The 23,707-nt window shown below is 39.1% G+C and overlaps 1 protein-coding gene across 1 annotated transcript in view; it reads right to left on the minus strand.

Moving 5' to 3' along the window:
* The window catches only part of kcnh3 (potassium voltage-gated channel, subfamily H (eag-related), member 3), a 55,937-nt gene that overhangs the window by 23,955 nt on the left and 8,275 nt on the right, over positions 1-23,707 (minus strand). The gene's annotated exons all lie outside the window — the stretch shown is intronic.

The following is a 23,707-nucleotide window of genomic DNA, read 5'->3' on the forward strand; positions in this document are numbered from 1 at the left end:
TCACTTGCCTTCCATTCTTTACCTCTGCAACTAAGAAGTGGCATACTTGGTTTTAATGAACGTCTTGTCTGCTTGACACGTCCCTGACGGTGAGGTTAAAGCGTTTGTGATTGGAATGGCAAATGAGCAGTGCTGAGACGACCTTGAGTGAAATTTATACTTGAGAGCCAAAGCCCTTGTACATTGTGTCTCGGGAGCTCATGTCAGTGTCCGCTGCCTTGGCAAATGTGAGAATTATTCATGGTGTCAGGCCCAAAGCCCTCTCGGAAAAAAACCCCGATACTTTGCTCCTGGTGCCAGTGCCGCAAACACCTAATCAGTCATGGGGAAAAGATGACAATTCCTGGTTTTCCAGCTGTAGCCGAGGTATGCAGTAATCATTTTCTCCAAGAGCTGTTTCAGCAACATGTGATCGGAATGAGAATAGGTCGGGAACAACATCGGTGTAGAGGTGTTAGGAATACTTCATGGTTCTTTCTAAAAGGCAATTTCTGTAATTTCATTTTGTCATAAACTATGTGCAAAGTTTAATAAAATTTTTAACTAATGACCCACCGTCATTTAAAACTCAATTCATGCGTCCCACAAAATCAATCGCCTTGACCCCGAGGCAATCAAATGAATATTATTCGAGGTACAGCTCAGTCGCCACACTGACCCCTCAGTTGAACCCGTCAACTGCTTCTTGTTGTTGTCATGACACCGCGCACACGTGTCAGACACGCTGGGACATGAGCGTTTTCGATAAATACTGGAAGGTGTTTCACTTCTGAGGTGCGATTCTCATAACATCAAGTCCCATGAGATCTCGTGAAATATCGCATGGGGTTTATTAAATCGGGTTTGTGTGGAGGTGACCCCTGCCTCAGGACACGGCACTTCCCCGCTTGAGACGAACGACGGTGGCGCGGGGAGACTTGAGTCTCTCTTCTTTTCCAAGCGCATCGGTTATTCAACCTTTGCTACCTCTGCTGCGGAATGTATATTTCATGTGAATTTACGATGGCTATTAAGGCCTGATGGAAAATACAGACTGACACTCTTATGGAAAGGTTAGGAGAAGAAGAGAAGCTACTCAGTTGTTCATTGTAACATAATGATGTAAGCGCTACAGTTTTAAACAGAAAGTGTGTTAGTATAACATTATCCGACTGCGTCATATATTGTCAAACAGTGAACTCGGGTCACTTTTAATGGACTGCTGTGGAGAGTGGTGACCGCTTCTGCAAAGGGGGCATGCTGATGGAAGTCTACATCCAACACTGGATTTATTTGTGTTTTTTTTTCCCCCAGACGTTCCCCTCCAGACAAAACACGTTACCTCACCAATAATTTGTAAAAGTGGGGAAGTGCTGAAAGTAGAGCTAATGTGGACCATGATGTACTGAAATAAATGATTGACAAAATTGGATTGGTAATGTGGCCCTTTCTCTTTTTTTTTTGGGGGGGGGGGGGGGGGGGGTAATCCTGGTATTCAATAAGGTGCCTAGAAAAACTCTGAGGTGCAATTTATTACACTGGAGAAATTGAAACCACCTTTTTTTAGCAATAGGGCTCATATATGGACAAACCCACACATGGCATTTATATCTTCAGTGTATTGAAGACATATTGGTTCTAGGCTAGATATGAATTTCGAGGACTCCCTCAAAGTGGCTTTGAAGGTACTAGCTTTAAAAGGCAGACATGTACGTTTATGTGTGTCTCCCGATGCCCTTTAGACTAGTGAGTCCCGACCTGGGTGTTGTGGCATCCTAGTGTGCTGTGAGAGATCGTCGGTAGTGCTGCGGGAAATGATCAACTTTGACTTTGTAATTTTAATCGATCCAGTGACGTAATGTGACAGGCAGAAGGAATAACGTCTTTTTGTTTTATGTCAGAAGGTACAATAAATCCTTACTAAACCTGTTACTTTTGAAACAACTGAATAAAATGGCTTCCCACGAGTATACCAGTCAGCTTTGTGTTCAATTAAACAGTAAGTCACTTTGTCAGAAAATTGAGATATAATTATCAGCATATTTTCTTTGCAAGAACACTTCTGACTTGTGGCTGCCTTGGCTCAATAAACATAGCGACACACTGCGTTCGACTCCACATCGTGCAAACAATTACGAGGACACTAAAGCACCTCAAAGATGCCGTGTCTTTAAATTGTCAACATCGGTTTATTAAGCCAAGAGACACTGATGATCGGTCGCTGGCAATTGAGTCAACAGACGAGTCTCTTTTGTAGGACCAATGCAAGATTATCGACACTTGGGCACACATTATGAGTTTAGGAGACAAAAATAGCAAGCATGTTGGGACATTGACTTATGAGGCCTTTAAAAAAGAAAGCTTTACGAGTGATGAAGGAAAAACACACACACACACACGTACGTATATAAAAAAATTTTTACTAGCCACTAACACTGAGCACACTTAGCTACACATATCTTTAATATGTGTATATTTTTCATTATTTTTCTATTGTCCAATTAAAAAAGTATGACTAGGAAAGGCACATTTCCATTCCTTAACAAATCAGCAGTATCAAAAACATGATACTTCCGATTTGATGTCAAACAGAGCGGCAGTGGAAATAACCAAAAGGGAAAATGAGGACAGATGCATTAATGACTTCAGCGGATCTCATTCATGTGCTTTCTCCATATTGCCTTTCAGTAAACTCATCTGTTAGTGACATGAAGGGTCCTTGAAGTTCCCGTGGGAGACATTTTGTGTTTTGTCAAAGTCATCCACACTCCAAGTGCTCATATGACTCAGTGCCACCAACCACAACAGCAAACAAACAAGGAGGAGATTAACAAGGTCAAGTTACCATCGAGCAAAAACTATTTAAGTCAATTAACAAAATTTAGTAAAGGGGTGGGATAAGTAGACACCAAGGACTTCTCTAGAGAGAAATATTTCAATCATTTTTTTTTTCACAACATATCAGTAAAACCAGCCTGTTATTTTTGTGGTTGACTCACATTTCCAATTTCAGATTATTTTCATACACTGTAAAAAAAAGTTGTATTATTTGAATGTTTTCCACATAATGGGAAAAATTATTTTTGTAAATGTTAGTTTTATTTTAATATTACGACCTTACAATATGTTGTGCTGGCAAACTTCAAGCTTCACTTTCGGGGATGCTTGTTGGCTAAACAGTAATAAGAATGTAAAGTAGCTGCCAATGTGCGGTTCCGCTATTTCCCTCACTCACCTGATGTTGTCTTCGTACGTGTGTGTGTTGGTGCGTGCAATTCTTAACTGTATGGAAGGCTTTGGCGGTAATGGCGTTCAGTCTCCTGGGACACACATGATAGCTGCCACACTGATGAACTCTTTAACCTGCAGCTGAACCCTCCCTGAGGCTCGCACACTTCACCACTCATGGCAGGACTTTTTATCACCACTCTCATTATGACCTGCATTTTAATGCACTTTGGTATGTCAGCTAGTGACAGGGGGGGGAGGATCTCATAAAAATGTGGAGTACATCCTTTATGACTTCACTCTTGTAACATTTTCGTGACTTAATTTTCATGAAATGTTGCATTTAACTTCATCATATGAGCATGGTGAGGGGCAGGCAGACTTGATTTTACAGAACGAGAAGTTTTCTTAAACGCACATAATTGATGATGCTATTCAGATTTTCTGTGGAAAAATTTAATCACAAAAATTACGTTGCAATTTTCTGAGCGTAAGCTTGTGAAACTGCATTTTTATTTAGAAAATGTTTTTATTTACACAATAATAATGTTTCTTGTAACCATATGATTTTTTTCTTTTTTCAAATACATCACCACAATGTACTTTAAAAAAAAAGTTTAAATAGGATTTTATAAGGCTCTAACAAAAAATCGATTTGAATCAGAAAATTTATTTACAAGATGCGAGTTAATCGACCAGAACTGAATGGAATTGTTTTTTCTTAAAATCAAGCTCTCCTCAAAATGTATATTATTTAATAAACAAATTATCTGACCTGAATTCAGTGTATTGTCACAGATGAGGATGGTATCAGATGCTGTGACAGCACATTGCTAAATGAACCGGCCCCGGGCTCCGTTTGCAGGCTCATTCAAGTGGCTGATTCATGTGTGTTTTCCTCTAGTTTTTTTTTTTTTTTTGGTGTCGATTAGCTCATGTCCCTGTTCAACTAGCCTGACAGCAAGTTACGGCTGGGCTGAGTGGTCTAATTAGCTGTGTCCATGTCCACAAACTAAAAAAAAAAAAAAAAACCTTGTCAACAGCCACTCTGCTCCCTGCAAAGCCTGCAAACATTGTAAATGTTTTCTGCCCTGTTGGCAGAAAAAATGCATTGATTTTGTTCTGTTTCTACTGGAACTTCACTGTCAGCAGTGAATCATACGGTGAGTGAGGAGAGGCTGTTGTATTTATTTGGTTAGTGTCAAATTGTTCACTTTCACTTTAGGTAGGATAAAATTGGATGAACATTTTACCATATAAATTAGGATTTAAAATAATTTTTACACTTTTTTTTATCACAATTGCAAGTAAACTTTTCTTTTTTAAATCAGCATGAAAAATACATCTAGGAATTAAAATTTACAGCTGAACAATCAAATACAGTATATGATTCATGTTTCCAAAATAAACAGCAAATGAATAAATAAAAAGCTGCAATAAGAAAATAAAGAGGGTATCCGGTACAGAATTATGCTCTTATGGATAGCACCATCGTGTGTGTGTGTGTGTTTGTGCATTCATGATCAGCTTGACCACTTAATGAGCTGTTAATGCTACGACTGGGTGCGAGCACACACATACACACACACACACGCACGAATATGCCTCAAACATGTGTGTATAGGTGCATGTGTTCCCCTCAGCAAGCAGCTTTGTCTCCCAAAGACACCAGCGAATGTTGCCTGGCGACAGGTATCAATTGTGGTGCGTTTCCTTGGAGATGGTCGAGAGGGTGGGGCATAGACAAGGAAAACACAGTGCCTTGTCCCCTTCGCCCCAATCCCAAACACTGGCGTGATCAAGTGGAAAAAAATGTATCAGAAGAAGAATAGAAAAAGTTCACAAGAAGTTGCAGGATTTAAAAGGTGTGTGTAGCGAGAGACCTCTTTAAAGGACAAACTTCGTCCTTGTCTCTCCACTCAGACATCAATCAGACCATTCAAAATTGGAGGTTACCAAAATGTTTTTACCAGCTATACAGCTCCAAAGTGAAAGACGGATGTTTTGTACAGCAGCTTGGACAATAACTGTCACTCTGCATTTGCAAAGGCTGTCATTTTCAAGACCGGACAGATTTCTCCGCTAGTTGAAATGCAGACACATTGGTCTTCTGAGGAGTGGAAGAGCATATTTTGCAGCATAATACTACCTAAGCACAAATAGGTGAAGAATTCTAAGTGAATACAAATAGCCCAATTGGAGTGACATTGAGTAAATCATCAATATCTGTTCATTCTAAGAACATGTAACATGAACATTCTAAATGCTAAAAGTGTCAACAAATGTATTGCTTATAAAATATATTTGCACTCACATTCCCACACACAAACACACGCACATATAAATGCACGATTATCTAGCTGTCATCATGAAGACATAATGGATCCACTCCCATCTCCCTGCCAAAATATCCATCTCAATAAAACATTAAGCCCAGACCGCAAATCAATTCCTACCCGATTCTAAGATGAACCAGAAAGAGCATTTAGAAAATCCCAAAGAGCTCTAACAACCGTCTGTGGTTTTGAATTCAAAGTGCTCATTGCGCAAAAACCATTAAATAAAAAATCCACTGAACATATCACCAAGTAAAAAAACAAAAAATCCAATCAGAAGATGGAATGATTTACCAGTTTATTTGCTTTACAGTCAACCTATTCATAGTATATAGTATAACTGACGCAGATTGGAATTATTTGATTAAACCCTAAAAATTCTCCCTAAAAACACCAAAAATGGAAAACAAAAATGATTAAAAAATATTTGAAATGAAAATACAAATATCTGACTGTATATGCTGAGAACGTGGGGTTACAAACGATGGACGCACAAAAATCCCTGAAATGAACAAGATTATGTTTGCTCTTCTATTTTGCATATGCAATCAATAACTTCATTGGCTGATTGGCAAATTGTGATATCATAGCTAATATCTCTGTAATATCTTTTACACTTTCAACAATGCTCATACAATTTTCTTACACAACTTTAGTAGAAAGTTTTAACTCCGGCCACATAAGCCTCACCCACTTGCAGTCTATTATCGGAACACGGACGCATCGTAATGGGCTTAATGTTCTCTGCATACCTTGGCTTGGACCCAGTCGTAGCATTAACAGCTCATTAAGTGGTCAAGCTGATCACAAACGCACAAACACACACACACACAAAAGCACAATTGCTTGCACCATGGCAACACGCCATTTGATAGCAAAGGCCACACGCCTATCCCATCTGAAATAGTCAATGTGTTTAGAAGAATGTTTCCTAGAAGAGGCAATAAACTGTTGCAATCTGACCTAATGGCTCATAAATACACAGGCACACGCGCGCACACACACACTAGCCCAGCCATCTCCTGAAGGACATAATGCATCTACTTGTTCCTCCAAATATTGAACAGATTAAAACATAAAACCCTGGCCGCAAATGAAGCCTAACCCAATTACAAGATGGCGCAGAAATAAAAAGCATTAAGGCAACCTCTAACTGCCCTAATGACCGTTAGTGATTTGGAATCCAAAGTGCTCATTCAACATAAATATGGTACCTTTTTTTTCATTCAGGGTTTTGCACGGTTCGCAGCCAGAAATGTAATAAATGAAAGATACGAGCTGGAAAAAAAAGTTTAACGTAGTGACTCAATGGCCCTCAAAAATTGTTCATAGAAATGCAATCAGACATGGCAGAGTTGGGCTGTTTCAGGGTAGAACTGGTGCAATAAGGGCATTTAATCAATTGTGCTTACATCAGAGCAGACGCCTGAAACCCTTCAGGTGGTCACGATGTTCATCTATGTAGTGTGTGGCATTTTCTCCTGGCACAATTAGACTAAATGACTCAAAAGGGCTGCCACGGAGAGGAACTAGGTGGATCTAATGAAACTCAGCAGAAACTGTGAAAGAAATAGCTTGTGTTTTGAAATGAACACGTGCTGGAAGGAAACGTGACGGATGACTTTAAGAATCAATTGGGACATCACCACCTGAAATGAATCCCTGGGGGTCTGAGATGTTACGGAAGAGCTATGAAACAGGTACAAGAGGGAGCATGGGTGGAAAAGGTGACAGTAATGTTGCCCATATGTTGAATCCTTTGTGGAAAATAATCACAGTTTAGTTTTACAATGCGGTCAAGCGAATTGTAATTCAAGGTCCACTTAAAGGCTAATTTGATGTCAAGAGGGCTTGACAAGTTGAGAGGCTACTTAGCAGGGTTAAAGATGGACTTTGGGAACTTGTGTGTGTATATATATATATATATATATATATATATATATATGCACTCAGCCCCACTCGTACGTCGCTTCTCCAATCAGAAATTCTCCAGCTGTAGTATCAAAGACAGGCCAACAGCGCAGACTGAATAAAAATGGGGCGCTCTGACATTCAAATAAAAACGGTGCTTTTACAAAAAAATGCTGCAGTCAAGGTGAACTATATTATAACTATGCCCATATTACCCGTAAATGTATAATAAACAGTGTTAGGAGCTAACATTTTGTATCGTAATATATTATTATAATTGGAGAAAAAGTAGTGTAAGATACGATTTAGGATTTGAAGGAATTGGCCATTAATCGCAAAATAAGAATCGCTCTGATTGCCTGTTAGCGAGCAAATGCAAATGAAGGCCATAAAGCTTGTTGCAGCATGTTCAAAGAAAGGTCACAGTATGGCAACAAAAAAAATATGACCTTTCAATTCATTTTAGTGGACAGTTGTGGAGGAGTAGCTCAGTCTGTGACGATTTAGCACTGCAAGGAAAATGGATGAGACAGTGGCTTGGAATCACAAAAGAAAATGATTTGTTTCGAACAATCCATATCATTTAAAATGATAGTGACATCATAAATGAGTGGCTAATGAATGAAAGAAAAATATACTGGTGATGGAAATCACCATTCATTTGATTCATTAAAAGGCCTGACACCACTCATACCAAAATCTGTTCACCTAGAAATGTTCTCAAGCCAACCCGAAAGTCCTTAAACCCCAGGACCATATACAACTCCAGCTGAGATGGGGTTATTTGGCTGGATGGAGTGCTCCCCACATGCAGGTTTGCAGGTATAGCAACCATTGATGAGAAGCGCACTTCTCGCCGCAGGAAATCAAATTGCAAACCAAGTGCAGAGCCACAACAGGTTGATCCTGTTTTATATGGTGATCAAAATGCTATAACACCAACAAATAATCTCAAGTAAAGCTGCAAGTAGCCCCTGTAATGTTTTTTTTTTTTTTTTTACTCATTCACTGCCATTCACAACTATAGAAGTCAAAGATAATTTGAACTGGCGTGAGTGAGTTAACGGGCAATTTTGAAAATGGTTTTCCAATTTTGACACCATTACACTGAATACACACAATTGCATCAGCAAAAAAAAAAATTGCAATTTTGCGTGGCCCATCTATCTGGGACACACGGGTAAAATTTGAAGTCCCTGTCCTGATACAAGCACTGGAATTAACCGTCAAACCAAATTGGTTGACTTTTTCGTGTCGTTTTTTCAGTAATCCGAGGTGCTAATGTTTGCCTGGTGCTGCTTTTGAGGACAGAGGTTGTGATCAGACTCCTAAAATCCAAATACATTTTCCCATCCCAAGACTTCACTCAGACCAGAAAATGAACTTTGTCTGGATATTCTCTGTTGAGCTGTCTTCATCACTTTTTGTTTTATGCGTGTTTTTATGTCCTTGGCACTTTCTGAAATTCCACTAAAAATTGGACAAAGTCGATAGAGGAGACTTTGCGGCTTCCCGCTGTTCATGCTGGCCTTCTCCCATGACCTTTCTTGGCACTTTTCTGAGTTTAATTTCTATATCAATTTTTCCTTTCCCGTTTCAGCACCACAACATTATGACAATCTGTTCTGGGACGCCGGGCAAACTTCAATGTGGTTGAAGTTTTAAAAGGCAATTTCCTATTGAACTCTATTTCATTTGACATTTTATCCAAAGTCCAAACCGTTACATCAGAATATCTTCACTGACAGCACAGGCAACGTTTATTAGTGCTAACATACACGCACAAGTTAAAAGGTTTAATTACACCGGTCAACAACTAGTCAACATCTTCACTCAGCAATACATCTTGTGAAGCAACACAAGCAGATGGATTCAAATGCTTGACCCCAGTCACAGAATATCAAAATCAAAGTTCAATATTAGCCAAAAAGAGCCAAAAAATAAAGAAATTAAAGAAAATTATAAAAAAAATGAAGGTAGCAACAGCAATAAACTGCTAAATGATAAACAATTAGAGAAATAGGGAGAAATATAGCACTTAATTTAGCACTTAACCAAATTTACCTCTTAATATAACAGGAACATTTGACAATGAGGTGATCAATATGCTGCGACTAATTAAATTAGAAAATGAAGACTTGCCAGCATGAGGGTTCAGGTAAGGAAATAAAACGGGGGGGGAAGCAAAATGTGAAGCGAATCTGCGTGAAGAGATTATTAGGTGGTGCTGGTACAATCCCTTTGAAAACATCAATGAACGACACTAAAAAGAGAAAGAGTGAGAAGTAATGAGGGAAATGGTTTTGGATGCTGCAGCAAATTACTAATGGAAGTGAAAATAGGCCTCGGGAATGTCTTTTGAACCAAAGTCCATCCCAAAATGTGACAGACACAACAGACATGCCTTTTTTTTTTCTCCTCGGCAGTCTCTTATGACAAGTCTTTTTTTTTGGGGGGAGAAAAAAAGTTGTCATTTTATAAGCATGAAGTCGTAATATAGCAGAATCATGAAGAAGTTGGACAGTCCTATCTCAATGGCTTATCTGGTTATGTTCCTTTTTTTGTGGTTCCTGGAAGAGTCGTATTTTATAAATAAATAATAAATATAAAAATGGAAAAAGTTATTCTTTGCTGAAAAAAAGGCAACGTTTTATTTAGTTCTTCTATGTATGTATCTTGAAAAAACATTGTGAAAACTGAAAAGGTTAAAGTAATTCCATGGAAAATGACTTACTTAGAAGAAACTAAAATTATATATAATGTGGACAAAAAAAAAACCCACTACCATTTAAGATGTTAAAGGTGGCCTGCAGGAAAGATCGGAATCGGCTTATTTCCTTTACTTGAGCATGAAAATTCAAACAATTTCTGATGAGATGTTTCATTGGCCTTTTTATCGCTTAGCCTACGAATCAAGTTCGGATGGAGGCGGTGTCAGTCATTTTCAAGACATTAGTTTTACATTACAGGAGATGTATGCCATGATAGTGCTACAACAGTTCGACACATGCTCCATTCATCAGAGTGAGGCCACCTCCAGCAAGTCCCAACACTAATCACGCAGTCAAAGCCCGACTCACGAAGAGAATAATGTGCAGCCTCACCGGGACAACAAGATGGATGGTCTGGGAATGATGAGCAGGGTCTTTTCCATAATGTGTTGCAATGCACTTGATTTATAACCACGCGTACCCTGGCTTGACGAGCTGCATGTTTCATTAACGTGCTATCACAGCTACCTTTTTGGATGGTTGGCTGGCTGGCTGGAAAGAACGTTGTTCATTCTACAAAGTTGGATCAGTTTGTTTGTGAATAGAGGTCATGCATTAATTAAGGAGCTGATTCTATCTGACAATGGGCAAGATTTGATTGGCAATCATGATGGGCTGGTTGCCAGACATACGAGAGGAACGCACATATGCACACCCTAAGGATGCTTGAGGGGTATGTAGTTGTCCGTCCGTCCATCCATCCATCCATCCATCTATTTTGTACCTCTTATCTTCATTGGTAATTTAATTATTAGTTTTAGCTGTTTGACTTTAATTCTTCTGTATGGGCAAATAGACCAAAAATCCATCCATCCATTTTCCGAACCGCTTAGTCCCCACGGGGGTCGCGGGCGTGCTGGAGCCTATCCCAGCCGGCATCGGGCAGTAGGCGGGGGACACCCTGAACCGGTTGCCAGCCAATCGCAGGGCACACAGAGACAAACAACCATTCGCACTCGCACTCACACCTAGGGACAATTTGGAGTGATCAATCGGCCTACCAAGCATGTTTTTGGGATGTGGGAGGAAACCGGAGTGCCCGGAGAAAACCCACGCGGGCTCGGGGAGAACATGCAAACTCCGCACAGGGAGGGCCGGAGGTGGAATCGAACCCGCACCCTCCTAACTGTGAGGCGGACGTGCTTAGACCAAAAATAAAATTGATAAATACAAATGAAGGACATTTTCACTATAATTATACTTAATTTTACTTTGTTTTATAAATATAAAATACAGTTTTCATTTGTATTTTGTTCATGTTTATTTAAATAGATTTTTTGTATTTTTTTTTGTTCGTTTTTGGCAATTTCAATAACCTTAACATTCTGGTCTCACCCTGAACCAGTTCGATCTATAAAGAAAAAAAGTCATTCTAAATCTGACCAGCATTTGTGAGCAAATAGTTTTTGATCCTCTTGCATCGTGTAAACACATAAAACTGTGTTTCACAAGACCAGTTCTTCAGACGAATGGCCCCGGTTTAACCCACTGACACACAATTAATTCCTTCCATCTGAGGCAATGAGGAGTGAAATGGACCTCTTCTTTTCAAAGGTCCACTCTTTAAAAAGGAGTGAAAGAGATTGCTGTACCTTTTCTTCAAGCAATTCAAGTCTTCAACCAGGCGTGCAAGGGACCAATTGACGGCACTTTGCAAAGCTTTTAAATAAACTGCCCTTTTCCAAGACGCCAAAGGAGTTAATCGGGATGTCTGCTGGTGCTTTTAGACTTGTATTAAACTGTATGTTTACACGTGAATTCAATAGCTTAAATTTGACGGAACAAATTACATACGGAGATGTAATCACCCATAAACATATTTCAACATGATTGCTTCAGATACATTTGATGACACGGCAAAATCGGTGCATTTAACGGGAGACGGAAGCAGGCTTTGTTTGATTTCTGTTTAGTCGTAAAAGATGAAAGCGGTGATGAATAATGATTTAGGAAGACTATCCAATGAATGCTTATAGACATCTTATGTTAATTTGGAGTTTAATTTAGGATTGCTGCAGATGAGCGGAGTGGTGCCAACAATGCGGGAAGGAGGGGCAAAATTATGGGTGACAGCAGAAAATAAAGCAATCACTGGGGCAGAGAGAGAGTAAATTAAAAAAGGGGGAGTCTGGAAAATATTCAGATTTGTTGGAACGAAGAAAAACAACAATTCTATGAAGCCTTGTTGTTTGCCAGGTGCTTGTCAAAGACCATTTGGTCAATTGTGACACCATCAGTTGCGCTTTGGTGAAAAAACAATCACAGCCTTTTTAATCTAATAACAGTTGGCTCGATGTCATAATAAAATACTTTGAATTAACCAGAACGTAAATTCAAAGCCTGTTTGGCTACATTTCAAGGTATGGCTTCACGAAAAGAAAAAAGTCACAGCAACCTGGCGCATGATGCAATTTACATCGAATTCATTTAAGGTGTTTCAGTCATCAGCGTCAGGGAAATGATGAAGCACAGTATGATGAATTGTCGTCATATTGAAGCAAACAAAGTTAACGCCACAGTGGAACCACCATTATCACAGCACAGTTCTTTAACTCAACTTCCCAATTTCCGCCGCCTTTCGGGGATGATCATCCATTCCAATGAGAGGATACGCTGTTGTGCTTCTCACAGTAATATCTGCGAAATGGAGCATTTTTCCATCTTATGCCTTCCCTTGGTGCTTTTCGGTGCCAAATTGTGTGCTTCTTTGCGAAGAATCCTTATAAATAATTCTAGTCTAGTCTAGCACTAAAGCCAGTTATTTTATTCTTTGACCAAGCTCATCATTTCCCAAAAGAGAGAAAACAAGACCCTGACAGGGGTCTGGGTTGAGGAAACAATAGCACCATTTGGGTGCATTTCAGTTTGAGATTGAAGTGAACAGAGATGGCAAAGCATTTGTCGGGCACCATGCCCAGGCAACAGCTTGACGACAGTCAATACAACAGGCAGAAGGGGGAAAAACAAATCGTAAAATGCTGCTATAAAGATGCAAGCTATTTGTTCGGTAAGTTACAACAACATTTACACAGGGTGGTGTAACATTTTAGTTACTTTGATAGGATGAAATGAAGCAGAGGGGTGCTGTTATATCTTCATTAATACTTCAAAACAAATTGATCAGCTGGCAGATATTTTATATTTCATGCAAAAATTGATGAAGTAATCGTCACCGATCAGCTCCCCAATTAGGATATTACAGCAAACACAATCTCGTTCACTTCAGTGCGGCTATTAATAATTTAAGGTTTCACAGCATATTTGTTCCTATTTACAAAAAACCCAATGTTCTTATTTCTTTTCCTCCCGTTTGTAAAATCCACAGAAAGCTCGCAAAGAGTGAAATGCTACATGAATATATTCGTGACTTGGCAAGTACGCCGTCCCATTTCTAGTGACCTGTGCTGAGTCTTGACCCCATATTGTCAGAGCTTGCAGATCAATAGTCATTTCTTTTACCACCTTTTCCTGTGTGACCCAATATCCTCTGTAATGCCCTCCAGGAAAGCCAGCTTATTGTCGCGTGAATGACCTCCCTTTTATTCTCATGTCGGGATTCCTGGGGGGATTTTGCATTTCCCGCTGTGGCTGAAGAGCGGCGAAAATGGAAATGATGTAAGAAGCCATTACCCTTTTATCATGACCCCCCCCAAAACACACATGCCCTCACACTATGTACAGAACGGTGCAAAAATTGCAGACTATTCTGATTTGCACACCAAATGTTTGCCCTTCATAGAGATAACATAGTAGGAAAAGCCCATCTCCTGTGATAATCATAGACCTCCACGCAATGATGTGGAGGTGTGTGAGGAGTCAGCATGTGGTCCTGTCAAGAGTTGTCAGCGCCTTTAAAAAGACTGAGGTCACCAGTCGATGTTAGTCTTTTCAGGTTATCCAATATAATTGCAGTCAAGCAGCCAATATCGTCGGCTGGCCATCCACACGAATCAAACCAGGAGTGTTTTGTGATTGAAGGAGCCAGAGGCAAACTTAAATTGTTTTTATAAAGAATCCTGAGGGTTGTTGTTGTTGTTGTTATTCCCTAAAGCTTTGCAGAGAATATGTGCGTGAAATCAATAAACATTCAAAATCACAAAAGACAGCTTACTGACTACACTGAAATTAAAAATAGTCTGCAATGTTTTCAAGTCAAGCCAAGACCAAACGTCATTTGGGGGATTTTTTTTAAGGTATTAACGTCTTCAGATCACTACAAACAGAGCATATTAGAAAATGAATCCTAACACGCTGAACTATAACCATAAAACATCAAATTGTTTCATGTAGTTGGCAGACACAAATGTTAAACGAACAAGCCAATTCTCTCGCACTTTGCATTTTGAAGCTCAATTGCCACTGTGTTGATCATCGGGCCCCAGTTAAATCTTTTTCTTCTTCTTTCTCATCCTTGACTTTGGAATCATGTCTCAAAGGTCCAGCCATGAAACGGGCTGTGTTTTCGCTGAAACATCAGCCAAATAGCCTCAAAGTGATCTTCCCCATCCTCCTCCATCAAATCTCAATCCCCAAAGAAGGCAAACACATGAAAGCACTTTAGCATCCGTGCAGATAATCAAAGGACTGACTTCTATTCAGGACAGTTTAGCCCAAAGTGCACTCATTATATATTTGTCTATAATGAATCAAGAGATAGGTTTATTGATTTTGAAAGCAGTTATTTTTATAATACATGAAATGGGGAGATTTTGTTTGCATTGTCTGGAGCCATAAAGGCGATCCACATAAAAACATCACTTCACAGGTTTCTTTTATATCAAACAAATGGTTTTAGGTTATTCACCTGACATGTTTCGGCGGTTTCTTCCGCCTTCATCAGAGTGTCACAGATGTGATGGTGACGCGTCTTTATCAGCTGATCGATCGACGAAGGCGCGGCTCACCTGTCAGATTTGACAGGTGAGCCACGCCCTCCGCTGTCCATTCACCTCTCCAGAATGCTGTTCCAGGTTTGAGAGAGCATATAGGCTCCCTCATCCCTGTTGATGGTTCTCGGGCCCCGCTTGCGGATCTCGATAGCCTCCCTGATCCAACGCTGATGTTTATTTTCTTCAGTGCGGATGACTCTGGCCTTCTCCCAGTCCATGATGTGGTTTTCTCTTTTACAGTGATCGGTTATGGCTGACTTGTAGTGCTCCTGTTCTGCTTGTAGTTTTATTGCTCTTGTTTGTCTTGTTGCCGTCTCCTTCTCACACTCCTTCTTGTGTTCTATTTTTCTTGTGATGAAGTTTCTCCCTGTCTCTCCAATGTATGATTTATTGCATGATTTGCATGGAATTTCGTATATGGAATTGCATTTGTTATCCGGGTTGACTTTGTCTTTTGGGTGGACCAGTATTTGACGGAGTGTTGTATGTGGTTTAATAGGTGTGGTTATGTTGTGTTTATTCATGGCTCTTTTGATGCGTTCCGTAATTCCTCTCACATACGGCAAAATCACCATTCCGCTGGGTTCTTGTTTCCCTGTTTGTTTCTTTCTTTTCCCCTGTGTTTTGTATCCTTTGTTTTTTACCTGTTCTGCACCTTTGGTTATTGCCCCTTGTGGATACTGACATTTTTTAAGTGCCTGTTGTATGTATTGTTCTTCCTGTGCTACGTCCTCCGGATCCGTGATTATTGTTGTGCGTTCGTATAGTGTTCTGACAACTGACAGTTTATGTATAGTGGGATGTTCTGATGTCCAGAGGAGGTATTGGTCGGTGTGTGTGGGTTTTCTGTGTACTTTTATTTTTATGTCTCCGTTGTCTGTATGGTGTATGTTGATGTCTAGAAAGGCTATGGCTTGGTCTGTTTCTTCTTCATGGGTGAATTTAATGTTACCGGTGGTGTCTATGGTGTTGAGATGGTCTGTGAGGTGTTGTGTATGTCCTGTTTTTGTTTTTTCTAGAATGTCATCGACGTAGCGTCTCCATAACGTGGGTTTGTATGTGTCCGGAGCTGTTAAGAGTGCCTTTTGTTCCAGATCTTCCATAAAAAAATTGCACATGATGGCAGAAAGAGGGTCTCCCATGGGGAATCCCTCTTTTTGCCTGTAAATTGTGTTTCTGTATTGAAAGTATGTGGAGGTGGCGATGAAGTGGAGTAGTTGGGTGATGTCCTGTGCTGTTAGGTTTGTGCGTTTCTTAAGTGTCCTGTCTGCTGATAGTCTGTCATGTACTATGTGTATGGTGGCATGTGTGGGTGTTTTTGTGAAGAGTGAAATGACGTCGTGTGATATGAGCATTTCATCTTTCTGTACCTTTACGTGTGTGAGTTCTGTAGCGAGCTGTTTCGAGTTTTTGCAGTGTCGATCCGTGAGTCCTAGTAGTGGTTTTATTATTTCTGTGAGTGCTTTTGAAAGGTTGTATGTGACTGACCCTATGCTGTCTACGATGGGGCGGAGAGGTGTAAGACGCGTCACCATCACATCTGTGACACTCTGATGAAGGCGGAAGAAACCGCCGAAACATGTCAGGTGAATAACCTAAAACCATTTGTTTGATATAAAAGAAACCTGTGAAGTGATTAAATAAGGAAAAACAAAATGAACTTAGTACAATCACATAAAAACATGACAAAACCCAAACTCTATCTAATCAAAACAACATCGGTCATCCTTCATCCCACTGCTTCTATTAGAGATCATCTCGATACTCTAAAGTCCCTCTGAGAAAAATACATCCAGACGCAATGCCGCAAAACAATGGCAAAAAAAACAATACGTGTGCTAATATTTTCCTCTCCTTCAATGTGACACCATCCACGCACTGCAATCTGCAACGCAACATGGAGACAGAGAGCATAAAAAGACCAAGAAGAGCCTGACCACATGTAACCATCTGGTTCAAATGAACTCAAATCCACAGTAACTAATAACTCAATTGACTGATTTCAAGAGTGAGTTCCCCAAAAGTCATATTTGTTAAATCTGTCATTCTGATGTGACTATTGCACATGATAAGCATTTAATGAAAAAAAAAAAACCTGCCATCTCAGAGCCTCTAATTTGTTTTGGCAAAAACCACCGCAACCGAGGAAAAACAACCAGCCAGAGACAGAATGCATGGCTCAACAATTTGTCATGCACTCAGGGGCAGACTCCAAATAGATGAACCTCCACAGGTCACAATGATAGTTTTGACAAATATACCAACACATGATTCTAGAAAAATAACCGCACACCCATAAGCAGTGGGTTCCGATATTTTTGTTCATACATTGTACCGTATATAGCATGTTAACCTTTCGCTTCTAATGCGGAAGGAGTCATCGTGACGTCTACGTGTTTCGTGGGCGAAACATGCGGGTAGGAGGACAACCAAAGCCCTACCTACAGTGTTCCCATGACACTCAGTTGACACAGAGCGGTGCACCACAAACCGTATGGTTGCCGGGTGGTGACTATAAGGATTGTGCAATACATACATACACACACGCACACACAAACACACACACGCCTCAGCTTCACTTTGGATCAACATCAAAGCTCTTCCACCCCCAACGTTCCTCCTGTTGCTGCAAGCGACATTCAACACATCATACTTAACATTCCTCAACATGCTTGCATCATCCCTAATTCTGTCTGTCTTTGTTCTTCTGGTTTAAATTAAACCTCAACCTGCTGTTGCTGCCTTGGCACGCTGAGCGCCATGGCAACGTGGACATCTTTACCAGATTGTCACTATGACTTGGGTGAGAACTGGAAGAAAAGGACTTTTTTTGGTACCAGTCAACAAATGAACGGTAAAAATACACCTTCCGATGATGGTTCTTCAAGATGTTGTTAAAGAGGAAGCCAGGTCAAATGTTTTTTGTACAATAATGAGTTCCAAGAGCTGCCACTAAACAATATTCTCAGTAATATTCCATTTGTGGAATATGACAGATTATTGTAAAGAAACATGTTAATGTAACCCCTTTAAGGATATTTTTTTTCCCTGATAGTTTGGTTCCTTTTAATGATAAAAAATATCAGATAATAAACACGAAGATTATAAATATGCAAGGTAGAGAAAAAATGATTTGATAGCTATAAATTAATAAATGTAGCAAGCCTTTCAGATTTTACTTTTTAAAATTAATCAACAGTAAATCCTCAAAACTTCTGTTAAAATGTCTTAAATATGCCACGGACACAATCCATAACTGCTACCATTGGTTTATTTTGTTCAAGTTTGATTAAAAGTGTATTGTCGTTCTTTATTCCTTCAACATAATTCCCCCAGTTTCTCCAAGCCTTCAAGTGTAAACGACTGAGTGCACAAAACAATCAGCTTCCAGCATACTATAAAGAAGTGTCTTCTGATTAATTCTCTAGTACTTTTGTTTCTAATGAAATGATTATTAGTTGGATTAGAGCTTTTCATTTCCCTCTTTGCCTTCGTTAAATGTCTTTGCATCTGTACTGACGGGGAAAAAAGGAAATAAATTCGAAATGCCTCCAGGTTTGCCTTCATCTATGAAACCCAGGGCCCTTCGGATGCTTGTCGCCGGAAGCGTTGTTGGCTTCATTAAAATGCAAACTATTGACTAGCCTTTTGTTGATCTGACCTGGCCGTTCCTAAAGGAATTCATGTTAAATTGGATTTTAAGGCCATGAAGAAAACAGTATTAGTGGAAAAACAATAAACTACATTTGGGGGGGGATTTAATGCCGTGATATAAGTCTTCAACACGGTGATGTTTTAATTTTTAAAAGGGTGACATCCCAACTAATACTTATCTCAATGCAAACTGACTTTAAATGGCATTTTTCCACCACGCATCTTTTTTTAATATGTTTTCCTTGATAAATACAAAATAACCAAAAAATCCTAACACATATCCCAGACTTTTGATATTTTTATGCTTAGAAGTAATCACAAAATTTCTCAAGATCTCACGTGACGTGATGAGGAGAACATGCAAACTCATGAGTCAAGAGCCAAACCAAGAACCGAGCTCTCAACTGTGAGGCAGATGTGCTAACCACTAGGGCAATATCTTGCCCCAATTTAATAAATATGGTTTTAAAAATGATTAAACATCAAATCTATTTAGGAGAAGAAAATGGCTTAACGGGGTAAATGTATTTTTGTTTTGAGCATTTTGGACGTTCCCTACTTTGTTCCCTGTGCGACTATTCTTTTTTTTCCCCTTGCATGGTGGCCAGGCAGAGGGCACGATGGTGTCATTCAGCAAAAATGGGCACACTTATAAAGGAGATTTGGATTCTTACCAAGAACATTAGACATTCCATTTTTCCTGATGATAATTCAATCCTATGAAAGTGTGACGTTATTATATGATGCCTGTCTTTGTGGGTTTTATATCGATGAATAAAGTAGGATGTTTTTTTTTTTATTTCTTATCCTTGGTGCGAATCTCGCATGTTGCCATTCTCTTTCAGGTTTTTTATCAAAAGCATAACTCTGAATCTAAATTTAATCTTGTTGGCCCCCATGTTACTTCAAAAGGTGGCCTCTGCACTCCGCATGGTGGCATGCCGAGCATTTGGCAGATTTGTGTGCACAGAAATCCTCCCCTTCCTGGTTTACAGAACATTGTGCTAAATTAAAGATATTTTCAGCAGGTAATCTAAAAACTTGCTTCATGGCCAAACATCACCCATTTAATGACATTTTATATAGTTTATCAATTATGTATGAATGCTTAGAATGCATTGTATGGAATTACAACCAAAAAAAAAAAAAAAAAAAAAAAAATATATATATATATATATATCATGAAACATATATATATCTCATGAACAACTTTTACAAAAGCCAAATGTGTTTCCTGAGTCCTCTCGGCTCCATTTACGGTCCTACATGATAAATGAACATATTCTAGTCTGCTTTTAGATGACGTGACATTTTTCATTCTTTTGAATTCACCTGCACAGATTCATCACTTTACTCCACGTGAAAACATAAAATTCTTAATGGCAAAGTACTTCTTCATCATTTAAATATTTCCTACTGAGACTTATTGGATTTAATAAAGCCCCTACCTACCATGCAATTTGTTCGCCAGCCACTCTGGAGGATTTTAAGCAGCTAATGCCTTTTCAATGCCTTGAAATTGTTGGATTTTTACTAATACATGAGGATTTGTCTAGACTCTAGCCCCTCTTACACAAAAGATCCTACAAAATATCTAGATCAAAGTCATAAGAGCCACTTATCCAAAGAGCCTTTTTTTTTTAGCAACTGCTCGTACATTTATCGGATTTTTCCTTTTTAGTGTGATCTTTCATACATTTCAATTCAAATAGTAGTGTGGTGTGAGACGAATTAGGATTGTGGGTTCATTTATTCTTTAAAACACCTTGACACCAAGTAGTACCTTCTCCTGGCCAGATTTAATCCCGCTGGCCAGTAGAAGAAACTGATTCGATCAAAGCAGTGCACCAGTGCCAGAGTGACAGCCGCAGACATGATGCGTAGACAGATGGACAGACAGGTGGACAAACAGAGCAGCAGTTTGGATGGACAAGCTGCCAGATGAATAGATAAACAGATGGACAGACAGAGAGGCGGGTTGGACTCATAAAACCAAAGGGAAACAGACTTATTTATAAATAGATTACAAAACGATTGTGAGCGATTGCTATCTGATGCTCATTTCAGACCTGATGAGTCTCTTGACGCACGCTAGAATTGACACAGCGAAACACCACGTACGAGATGTGCACGCTCAAGGGTCAGATAATCTTTTAACCGTTAGGCAAACTGTGATGTGGGTTACTGTTATCGTAGGTCGGAGAATATGTTCACAAGAAGCATCACATCGCTCATAATCTTATGACAGACGGCAATATTGTGGAATTAAAGTACTCGTGATTATTATATCGCTGTTTCCACTGGATTGGAACAAGTAAAAACTATTTGAAATATAACCAAAAAATACAGTTGAAATAAGTCTTTAAAGTCATAGAAAACTTCATAAATTGGAACTGACGTCACACGAGATGAATTTTTCAATTCTCAAGTTCAAGGGTTCATTCTTCATGTTGAAGATAGGACTGCTGTTTTTTTTGTTCGGTTTGACATGAATGATTTTCAGTGTCACACATTGTTCAGTTTATTTTTGTATTTAAATAAGAGACTATTTCCGTAGCCGACATTTTAAATTAAATCATTCGTCTTTATCACAACATTTTTACCTGGAGAAAAGAATTCTGACTATGGTTCATGTCACTTCCAAAGAGCTATTGGTAGATAAGATTAGTAGGAAGAAGGACACAAGAGCTTAATGTACCAGCGAACACTGGTGACAATATTAATGAATGTAAATGAAAACAGTCAAGATAGCTCGCCACTACTCACTACCTACTGTCTTCTCCTCTATTAAGGCCTGATAAATATTCCATGTTGCTCCCTTTGTCTCATCTTTATCTGCCAGCTCCTCACATTCATTAGTATGGGCAATCTATCTGGTCTGTAAATGCCAAACCATTACTCCTTGAGCATATACTTTTAACTACTGTTAAAACTGTTATGAATCATGATAACTAACTACTACTTTTTCTTTCGTCTAAAATTTTAGCTTTATCTTGTAATGTGTTTATAGGTTCAATAAAATCAATCATTCATTTTTTTTAAATTACAGTGTTCGTATTAGTCAAGATAATTTGGTGATTTTGGCCGTCATAATCCATTCACTGAAAAAGACAACGTGTAGCCAGTTCACATCATCTTCAAAATTAAAAGAATCCCAAACCTAAACCACACAAAGGATAATTTAATTCCACAAAATTATGGTGTAATTGAGCCAGCACAAAAAAATAAAAAAACTATTTTGGTACACACAGCGAGTGCGGAGTGCTTGATCACACTCTCTTTGTTCGTGTTTTCTATTATTAAGAACACAAGCATAACAAACCAGATGAAAAGTCAACATTGTTACTGTGTGTCTTTCAGCACCACAGAGGTGTGGAAAGCATTGAGAGGAGAAAGCTAGAGAGAGACGCTGTCTATTTCAGTACTACATGAAAACAGTGGAACCTAAATACTCAAATACAATCTATTTAGGGAATCTCGTCAAAAACGATTTATCGCAATAACATTGTTCTAATTCACATTCTTGTATCACTTCTTGGCGTCTACTTTAAATGTGTTGTCGTTAATTTGTTTTTTAATTTTGTGCAATATTACAGTAATCATGTTCACACACTGCCTCTTGTTTTATTTTAGTTTCCTCATCTAAGCTTGCTTTTCATCCAGGGAACTTAATGTACTAGCACTACAGGGACTGCAACATGGCTGCCTCCACCAGCTGTGACTGAGGCGACTGGTGTTTTTATTTCTTCTTTCTACAGTCAACTTGTAGCTACAGTTCTACGGCATGAAAGAACACACACACACACACACGCACACACACGCACACACACACACACACACACATTCATGTATATAATCGGCCACACCAGGTTGGTTTCACACATGCAGCCAATTAATTTGAAATTGGAGAGCTTTGGAGTTCGAGTCAGTCAGTTGCTTCTCCAAGGAGATTTAGAATAAGCTCAAAGAAATGTGTTGAGTATAGGGTTTGATTATAAAAGCCAGTACTCCCCTGTTTATTCAATTTGGAAAAAAGTAATGGGACGCCAACAGGAAATGAAATGTCAAGAAAATGTGGAGTTTCTAGTAGGCTTTGTGTCTTTCCACTTGATATTCTGATCAAACTCATGTACATTCCAAATTATTGTGCAAGTTAACATATCATCCCACACTGCAAAAGATGCCAAAAAGACTGTTCGTAACTTACCTCTTAGGAACACTCATGGGGTGAGCCAGCAATGTGTGAGTCCGCAAGCGTGTTACTAATAACTGCCACTCCGTCACACCCTTTTATCTCTGATTGGTTGTTGTTGTTTTTTTTTTGTAATTGGGCGTCGTGGTTTCCTGTATGTCAAACCAGAAGCACAAGATGGAGCCAGAGATGGCTGATTTTCCTCATAACAATATTATCAAGTCACAATAGCGTTTTATTGTTTATATTGTTTTTAAACTACTCTTTAAGTATTAATTCTTGCAACTATTTTGCACTTCTTATTTCAGGGACAATTGTTTTTCTATGAGGAAGTGCTTTTATAAGTATTTGAATTTCATAGTTATACCGGCCCTCTGAGAGAGGCAATAACTATTATGTGGCCCGCTACACAAATGAGTTTAATAGCCCTGCCTACAGTTTATGTGTAGATTTCTAGCGAACGACAGATAATAGCTTCAAAGATACTGTCTCAAATGTGTGTAAGCAGGGCAGCTTATCTGACAGAACCGTAGCTTATTATCCAATAGAATATGGAATCCTAATGATCATTTTTATGAAATATATTAAACCAACATTGAGCAGCAGGGATAGGAGTGTGCATAATGTATGAAAACAAAAGGCTTTTGTTGGTCTTGTAGTAACTTGAACTTTCTCCATAACCCGCAAAGCATATAAAAACAAGTTTGAATTGGAGCTCTAAAGCTCCAGTACCTGTGGTCCATTAAC

The sequence above is a fragment of the Syngnathus scovelli genome, chromosome 8 (assembly GCF_024217435.2).
Source record: "Syngnathus scovelli strain Florida chromosome 8, RoL_Ssco_1.2, whole genome shotgun sequence".
Taxonomy (NCBI): domain Eukaryota; kingdom Metazoa; phylum Chordata; class Actinopteri; order Syngnathiformes; family Syngnathidae; genus Syngnathus; species Syngnathus scovelli.